Source organism: Neofelis nebulosa, chromosome 3 (genome assembly GCF_028018385.1).
Source record: "Neofelis nebulosa isolate mNeoNeb1 chromosome 3, mNeoNeb1.pri, whole genome shotgun sequence".
Classification (NCBI taxonomy): domain Eukaryota; kingdom Metazoa; phylum Chordata; class Mammalia; order Carnivora; family Felidae; genus Neofelis; species Neofelis nebulosa.
Genome location: NC_080784.1, coordinates 191496992 through 191506553, shown reverse-complemented (window position 1 = coordinate 191506553; position 9562 = coordinate 191496992). Strand labels below are relative to the sequence as shown.

The 9562-nt window shown below is 37.8% G+C and overlaps 1 long non-coding RNA gene across 1 annotated transcript in view; it reads right to left on the bottom strand.

The window, feature by feature from the left end:
* LOC131507773 (uncharacterized) overlaps positions 1-9562 on the bottom strand; it is a 75855-nt gene that overhangs the window by 46032 nt on the left and 20261 nt on the right. The window contains exons 5-7 of the long non-coding RNA XR_009259696.1: positions 6930-7025; positions 3652-3801; positions 955-1038 (exon numbers count right to left, since the gene is read on the bottom strand). This is a non-coding gene — a long non-coding RNA (uncharacterized LOC131507773). The remainder of the gene's footprint in view (positions 1-954; positions 1039-3651; positions 3802-6929; positions 7026-9562) is intronic.

The following is a 9562-nucleotide window of genomic DNA, read 5'->3' as shown; positions in this document are numbered from 1 at the left end:
TATTACAAACCCTGAGAAAATGTTTTGTATAGGTGAATGACTATTTTAAGTTAAATCTATGGGCAGGGGTAATATGAAAATGTTTAACAGCTTACATGGCATAAGCATCAGCAGGAAACAACCATCATGACCCTATCAGTATGTTCTGATAACTATTAGTCCTGGCAACAGTGGACAGCTTGGTCCCTAATTTCTCCTGTCCATGTGAAAAATGCCATTGGAATCCCAGTAGTCATTCTGTTCAACCCAACCTTGTACCTGACACAGTTGTTTGGACTAGTGGTGGGCACCAGACATAGCCCAATTCCTTCCACATAGTCGGCTTCCCCAGAAACAGCAGATTGCTCCAAGCTGGAGATTAGGATTCTCATGAGTTCTACTCCTGAGAATTTAGAATTTGTCACAAGAGGAAATAGATACTGAATAAGAGATTCATGTCTCTTCAGGTAGCTGGACATGTAAGTGGTTCTACTAACTCTCAAGGACATATTATCCAACATGTTTTGTGGACATGCATACTATAAAGAGAAAGAGAAACTGGAAATTAGAATAAGGAAGGACAGGATCGCCTGGGTGGCTCAGTCGGTTAAGCGTCCGACTTCAGCTCAGGTCACGATCTCACGGTCTGTGAGTTCAAGCCCCGCATCGGGCTCTGGGCTGATGGCTCAGAGCCTGGAGCCTGCTTCCGATTCTGTGTCTCCCCCTCTCTCTGCCCCTCCCCCATTCATGCTCTGTCTCTCTCTGTTTCAAAAATAAATAAAAACGTTAAAAAAATTAAAAAAAAAAAAAAAGAATAAGGAAGGACAGAAACGAAGGCCAGTCTTGATTTCTAATCCTAATTCTTGGTCTCTAATTCCGTTTCCTGCATGTAGTGGGCAGGGTTCAACCAGAGAAGCAGAACCAACAGAATATATAGGGATATATTAAGGAATTTATTACTGGGTACTTGCTTACCTAACTATGGCAGCTGGCTAAGAAGTCTCCGCAAGGCTGTCTCCACATCTCATGTCAGAGCCCAAAGTTCTCAGGGCAGACAGTCTGGAAGAGAAGATCATCAGCAGACTGGAACCCCATGAGGAAAAGTTAGAAATCCCCAAGGATTGACTGAGGCCTGTGTCCATTCTTATTGCCACTGACCTTAAAATGAACATCTTGCAGAAGCCAGAGCCCCTCCTCGAGGCACTGACCATGCACCCTAACACACCTAGTTCATAAGTCAGAGGAATCCAGAAGATCCAGAGGTAAGGGAGAGCAATTGTAGGACAAGCTGTTGTTTCTCACCAAGAAGATAAGTCAGCAAATCAGCAACAACGTATGTATGCTATAGGATGGCTGCTTCCTTCCTTCATCTCTCCAGCTCTGGAGAGAATCTTCTTTGTCTCCTACCCTAATGAAACATCCCTAATGGGCATTCTGGGAAATATTAATTCAGCCTAGCCACAATGACACATTACATAGCCACCTCATTGTGGTGCTAACTCAGATTAGTCTTTGTTGCTTGTAGCAACACCAAATTCCTAATTTATGCAAGAAAGAAATGGAAATAGTGGAAAATGAAAGATAGTACACTAGAAGATATATGGAGGCCCCAGAATCAGATCACAAATGATAATACAAAAAATAATAAAATGGCTTATATTTTTATGGTGTTTTTAGGTTAATTTGCAGCAAAAGATATTCAAGTAACTTTACAATTCTAAGATATACTAGAGGGCAGAATTTACCTAGCAGGCTTTTATTGTACTACCTAAATTGTTTCAAAAACAGGACAGATAGGCATTTTTTGGAGGGGAGAGGTGGTTGAGGGTGTCCCTTAGTCTCAATACAAGAGTTGAATTCGATGACTTCTCAAGATTATTTCCAACTACATGATGTATTATAAACCAAAAATTCTTTAATTGCACTTTTTCCCATGGCTTCAATTAGCTTATTCATAATAAGAATCTCTTCAGCCTAAGAAAACATATCCATAGCTTGTTGGCTACAGCAAGTGTTTTCCATGAAATGCCACAGGAAAAAAATAACTTTCGAGAAGAATAACTGCTTCCAAAATCTGAGTTGGAACAGATATCCAGTACCTCTGCTGCTTATGAGAAGCATACACGATCTGACTCTAAAAATACCTTCTTGATTTAGGTAAAATGACTCAGGGTTAAACTTTAAAAATGAATACAAGTGGAGCCTATCGTACATCTCCCAATTGCGCTAGACAGCTCCTATACACTGAGCCAGATTTGAAAGGTGGGCCAGATTCCTCCATTTGATACAGTTTGCATCCATTTTCTTTTCTTTTTTAAAATTTGTTTAATTAATAAAATTTTTTTTAACTTTTATTCAGTATTGAGAAACAGTGAGAGCATGAGCGGGGGAGGGGCAGAGAAAGCAGGAGACACAGAATCCAAAGCAGGCTCTAGGCTCTGAGCTGTCAGCACAGAGCCAGATGTGGGGCTTGAACTCAAGAACCTCGAGATCATGACCTGAGTCAAAGTCAGCCGCTTAACTGACTGAGCCACCCAGGTGCCCAAATCTTTTCTTTTCTTTTCTTTTTTTTTTTTTTTTGGTAATATTTATTTATTTATTTTTGAGAGGGAGAGAGAGAGAGAGCATAAGCAGGGAAGGGGCAGAGAGAGAATCCCAAGCAGGCTCCACGCTGTCAGGGCAGAGAGAACCGATGTGGAGCTCGAACTCACCAACAATGAGATCATGACTGGAACCAAAATCAAGAGTCTGACGCTTATCCAGCTGAGCCATCCAGGCACCACTGCATCCATTTTCTGCCACATTCTGCCCCTAGCACCTGACTTCCAGTTCTCTGCCGACCTCAGAACACATTAAGTGCTACTAATTTTATAAAAAAAGATGTGATTTTGACAAAGTATTCCTGCGGCCTTACTCTGGCTTTAATTTGGTCTTCTCAGGAGAATGCATATTAAACAAACAAACAAACAAACAAGAAAGGAAACACAATACAAAAAAAATCTCATTTTGTTGGTGGACTGATTGCCAGCATTTTAATTATATATATCCATTGGACAAGTACAGTTGTTCGCATAAAGAAGTGAAATACTTCTGGGGCACCTGGGTGGCTATCAGTTAGGCATCTGACTTCAGCTTAGGTCATGATCTCACAGTTGGTGAGTTCACCAGCTTCAAGTTCTGTGTCTCCCTCTCTCTGCCCCTCCCCTTTCTGCTCGAAAATAAATATTAAAAATTTTTTTGAAAAAAGTAAAGTACTTCAAAGCACCAAAAATTAAACAATCACATTCTAGTTGTCTATATTTTCATATAGCCATATATTTTGTATGATGTATATGTATATATATTCATATATATATGTACATGTATGTGTGTATATTATGTGTATGTATATATGCATTATATATATAAATTATATATAATTTAATGCATCACATCACTCAAACCACAGGTAGACCTTTTCAGTGCTTCTTTTTGTTTTGGAAAAGGAAGTCCTCTCCCCCACCCCCACACTCTCCTTCTGTTCTGACTAAACAAGTTAAATTGGTTAAATTCCACAATGTCTTATGAAGCCTTCGTTCTGAGGCTCAGGAATTTACTGGGCATGTTACAGGACCTATCAGGACTTCCTAGTTTCTCAGGACTAGAGAAATACAACCTCTCCCTGGCTCCTACCTTTTCTATTCCTGAGAATATGGTGCTTTCCAAATGCATTACAAGGTAAGACAAGCCCAGAGGCTGCAGCTCTGCTTGGTCTGAGAAGGTCCGAGATGGGTAGCCAGAACCATCTTTGCCTATGCGTAGGCAAAAACTCTCATGTTCTTTCTGAAAAAGAAAAGGCTTTTCCTAAAGTAGGTGATAAAATCTGACACTCAGGCACGTATTGGAGGAAGTAGAAGGCGTATGGCTTATTTTGGTTCCAGATCACTTTAGCACTCATAGTAGTAACTATTTCCTGAGCTCTGACTCTGCACCAATAACTGTCCAGAGTGCTCAATATGGATATCTTCCTTATTTCTCATCTCTATCATATAAGGTTGCCTTATGACTTCAATAAGCCAATTAGGTAATGCAAAATAACTCTTTTATTCTGTGAGGTACATAATGTCCACAGTAGCAATCTGAGATATGTGACTTAGCTACTTTCTCACAACCTCTCTAACATAAGCAAATCTCATATCAAATTCTGCCACATAATAAAATAATTAATTAAATAAGTATTATTAGCAAGCAGATACAGAACGGTTCACATGACCTATTCGGTAGTTTTGATGAACCCCAAGTCTGTCTTTTTAGTTACCTCCAACATGAAGCAGTAGGCTGTTTAAGGCAGATGATGATATAAAGGCAGAGTTTCATTAACACTAAGTTGGAATCAATTTACCACCCCCCCCAAGAAAAAGTTAGAAATCATATGGACACTAACAGCGAAGGTAAAACCTACTGAACTCCTTAGATTCTTTTGTCTTATTTACCCAAAGATGGAGTGCATTGGTAGTGTTTTCTTTTAATATTTAAGCCAATCCATGTATCTTGAAACTTTAATTTTTCTTCATAAAGCACATTTCTAGCATTCGTCAATGCTAATTACCAAGTCACCGATCTTACAGATATAACAACTTATTTCTGACATTCACCATGCTAATTAAAGTATATTATGTTGATTGAGCTATCAACAACAGAATTCAATTAGCTTCTTCTCGGTATGGCTTCCTGGTGTGTATCATTCCTGAATGTACTATTAACTGCACCTATACTAAAATATTTTAAGATAAATTACAGATACCATAATAAGTAGGAACAGTGATTATCCTAATGTTTCATCTAAAGAATCTAATGACTTTAAGCTATTACATATCTCACTTAAGATCCTATTGTTAGTAAATGGTAGAATCAAAAATACAAACCTCAGTTTGACCCAGAGCCCATGTAATGCAGAACTTTCTCCTTAGGCTAAAAGCATCATTTACAGGATTCAGCTTGGATCGTAGAATTTTGTGTCGGACTTGGGAATCAAAGTTCTTAATGGTCAAACAGACTTTGCTGCTCCTTTGCTAGGAGCAGTTCTCCTACATATGTTTTCCCTGTGGACCATTCAGGGAGCAGTAGCTGGTTAAGGATCAGATAATCTTGAATGTCAGGATAAGCAGTCTCACTTATCATATTTAGACGATGACCAGGACCTTCAGCTCATACCATGTAAGGTCCAATTCAGTGTTTGTTCAAATGGTTGTTTATACTAATTTTTGTTGCTTTCTCATAAAGAAAAAGAAAGTGTAATTTAAAAAAATAGTTAAGTGCTCTAAGATCCCTTTGGTATATTTACATTTTTGACTAGAGTAGACCTAAAAGTGCTAAATAAATATTGATGATGTTTATCAGTCTTCAAAGTTTCAGAATAATTTAAGGCTTTTGAGTTTCATATCCATTTGATCCTGACAAAATGCTACTTAACTGAATAAACCATCTTAAATGTGCTTAAAACAAAAGACCTCTAAGTCCCTTCAGACTTCAAATGGTTCCTATGAAACACTTGTTGGTGGGGGGGGGGCGGGGAGGAACGAATGCAAAAGAATCAGAAACACAAGGATTAAATTTCCCTTGATATCCACCTAAGTTATAAAATTAAGAAACAGTGATTGGTGAAACAGTTTGGAAATTTGGTAATATTTGTTAGGCATTCAAGATGTTTTTCAGAAGTTAAAACAGGTGGGTTTTCCATTCTCATAAAAAATATAATAAATATACACACATGTGGAATGAAAATGTATACGTGTGTATGTGTGTGTATGTGTACATATGTGTATGTATATTCATTTATTTTCCTTATTTTACAATTTCAAGGGCAAATTTTGCACCTCAATTTTCCCCCTCTGGGGAACTCAATAAACATTATGTAATCCCATTAATTTAAACCATAGGTCAATTAATTCTCTGTTAAAATTGTTTAATATGGAAAAAAATGTCATTACTCACCCAGCTACTGCTCTCTTGTAGCACCTGGAGGCTCATCTACAACCGTTTGCTTCTTTAGGAAATGAAGCTATGTCCCATGATCTATGCTATAGGTTGTTGCTGTGGTTCTTCAAATTCCCCCTTTTATACATAGCTTTCAGTCATTCTCTTTTTCTTCAGCTTTTTTGAGATATAATTGACATATAATATTGTGTAAGTTTAAGGTGTACGCTGTGATGATTCGATACACGTGTATGTTGGTTCGTTAATACATGTATTTTTACACGTATAAGGTTAGTTAATATACCCTTCCCCTCACATAATTGCCATTTTATTGTTATTATGGTGACAACTTTAAAACCGTTCTCACAGCAACTTCCATGGATACAACACAGCATTCTTAACTACAGTCTCCATGTAGAATGCCCTCAAGATCCATCCACGTTGTTGCAAACGGCAGGATTTCCATTCTATATAATCGTACATTTTCTATATCTGTTCATCTGCCAGCGGACGCTTAGATTGTTTCCATGCCTTGGCTATTGTAAATAGTGCTGCAGCGAACGTGGGAATGCAGATATCCCTTCCTGAGAGTGATTTCCTTTCCTTAGGATAGACAACCAGAAGTGGGATTGCTGAATTACACGGTGGTTCTATTTTTAATTTTTTGAGGAGCCTCCACACTGTGTCCCACTGTAGCAGTACCAATTTCAGCTGCCACCGACAGAGCACCCATAACACACTTTTGCTCCATATCCTAACACACATTTGTTATCTCCTGCCTAACCCATTCTGGAGGCAGTTTCCCCAAACTCTAAGATGTATTAAAGTGCAGTTTGCATAATCGTCTTTACAATTTTACCAGTTTTATTTGCCATTTTATGGCAAAAGGTTAAATTCTAAGAAATGAGTGTGTTCTCAATTACAGTTGTTTATTGCGACGGGAAGAGACTACTTTCTATGAACCCACCTAAATCGTATTACTTATACGTACTTACTCATACTCTCCGTAGACATGAGCTTTTTGAAAGCAGGGTCTGTGACGTTGACTTCCTATTCTTGGACCAAACACAGCATCTGGCACATAATGGACACTTAAAACAAATGTTGAGTAAAAGAAAAAAATGGATAAATAAGTGCTATCTTTGTGCTCTACTTTTTTTTTTTATGAGCAAAAATAGAAAAGCATCACACTCTAGGGATTTCCAAATTGAATATGCATCTATAAATTTTTTCCACATATCAGATCCGTATAATTAAACATTTACTCAACTATCTTCACTTGCCACCTGCAGTAAGCATGTCCCAAACTGAACGCATTCTTTTTCCTCCGTTACGTTGTCTGCCATCTGCTTAAACCACTTCAGCATTGTCAGTGTGATGTGCGTGTTAGTTTTCATCCACACCCCAGAGGTAGTCAGTTGGCCCTAATCTAGAAAATACTCCCAGGGTGAGTCTTGGCATTTAATTAAAAGATATGGTTGCTTCAAGTGATTCAACTCTCTTTGTTTCCCAACAAGATCAGAGGTTTTGTTAACTAGCATAATGGATGTTAAAAAAGAGATTTTATTTATGAAATTAGTGGTATTCAAGTCATTTAAATGAGCTGGAAAATATTTTTAAGAAGCTAAAGAGAGGTCTGTGCCTCTAGGAATAGTCCTCTTGGCTTAAATCCAAGAACTAACCAGAAGATTCTGGGACAACTCCCTCCAAATAGACGGTTAGCTAAATCCTGCTGCTAGAACATTAGCACTTTTGCCTCCAGTGAACATTTTATGCAAGCTGTTGTAGGGTTCCCCAAAAGGACAGACAGCCAGACTTGTTTACAATTACGGAACAGGTTGGATGTCTGTTTTTTGAGTCATTGCTAATACAGCAGTGCCCTCTCCTCCACGGTTTTGCTTTCTGCGGTTTCAGTTACCGTCAGTCAACTGCGATCCAGAAGCAGATGGTTCTCCTTCCCACATATATCAGAAGGTCGGTAGTAACCTAAGCTACCTCACAAAGCCTACATCATTCACTTCACTTCATCTCATCATGTGGGCACTTTATCATGTCACATCATCACAAGGAAAAGGACGAGGAAAGTACTGTTAGATACTTTCAGAGAAAAAGAGACCAGATTCACAAAGCTTGTATCACAGTATATTGTGGTAATTGTTCCATTTATGATTAGTTGCTGTTGTTAATCTCTTACTGTTCCTAATTTATATATTCAACTTTATCATATAAATATATGTATTCAGAGAAAAAGAAACATACTATACATAGGATTTGATACTATATGATTTCAGGCATCTATTGAGGGTCTTAAAACATATCCCCAAGGATAAGGGGGCATTACTATAAATCCCTATGTCTGCGACAGCATTTGCTTCCTTTTTAACCTGAGACCAAGACTGAGTGAAGGACATCTGTAGTCCCTACAAATACTTATCAAAAGTAACCTAGTATAACTGCAAAACATGCAACATTCTACTTCTATATTCCTTAGCACAGGAAGGAAACCTCGGTTCAGGTTGTTGAAGACAGAAATTTAGACACTACTGTATGATTCCTTTTACCTAGCCCCGTACATGATTTAGCACTGGGTCCTATGTATTGTGAATTTATTCATTTTTCTTTGGTCTTAAAAAACTCCCTTAGTTCAGGCTCCCACGATTCTCACATTGGTTAGGACAACTGTGTCCTACCTGGTGTCTTGGTGACAATCTTCCTTTACATTTTATAAACCATGCACAGAATGATCATTCTAAATTGAATTGTAATAATGGTGTTTTACATCTTAGTTTAACCTTCTCAGCTGCTTCCCAGGATCCTCGGAATAATGTCCTAATGTACTGATGGGGTGATGGAGTTCTCAAGAAAGACCCTATGATGTTGCCATTGTGTTGCCTTTAGGAAAGCCACAGAGGCATGAAATAGTAAAGCATTTCAGTAGAACTTTAAAATCTTCTCTGGTATTTGAGGGCAAAGTGAAGGTATTAGAGCGATTCAAGATGAGAGACTGGTGGTGGCCACAGCATGAAAAGCCTTTCATAGATCAGGTGATGCTTGGGCTGAAGTGTCTTTAGGTGTATTTGTTTGGTATTTTTAATTAAGAATTTTCAACATCCACTCTATGAAGACAGCATAAAATTAAATAAAAGTTTTATAGGTTTTCAACAAATGTTACAAGTCTCCCTTTTTCTTCTTTTGTTATTGAACTGTAATTGACATTCAAGATTATATTAGTTTTAAATGTACAATGTAATGATTCGGTAATTGTATATATGGTGGCAAGATCGCCACGGTAAGTCTGGTTAGCATCCATCACCATACATGGTTATAATTTTTTTTCTCATGATGATAACTGATTTCAAGATCCACTCTTCTGGCTGCTTTTAAATATGCAATACAGTATTAACTATAGTCACTGTGCTGTACATTAATTACATCCCTATGACTTATTATTTTATAACAGGAAGTTTGTACGTTTTGACTTCTTTACAATTTTCATTCTTAATTCAATCATTGCACTTCTTGAAAAGACAGATTACAAATAATTAATTGGGTTGTTGTTAGTGTCCATTCAATGATTTCCACCTATTAAATGATTTGCCTTTTACTATGGATGTTTTGGTGTAATGGT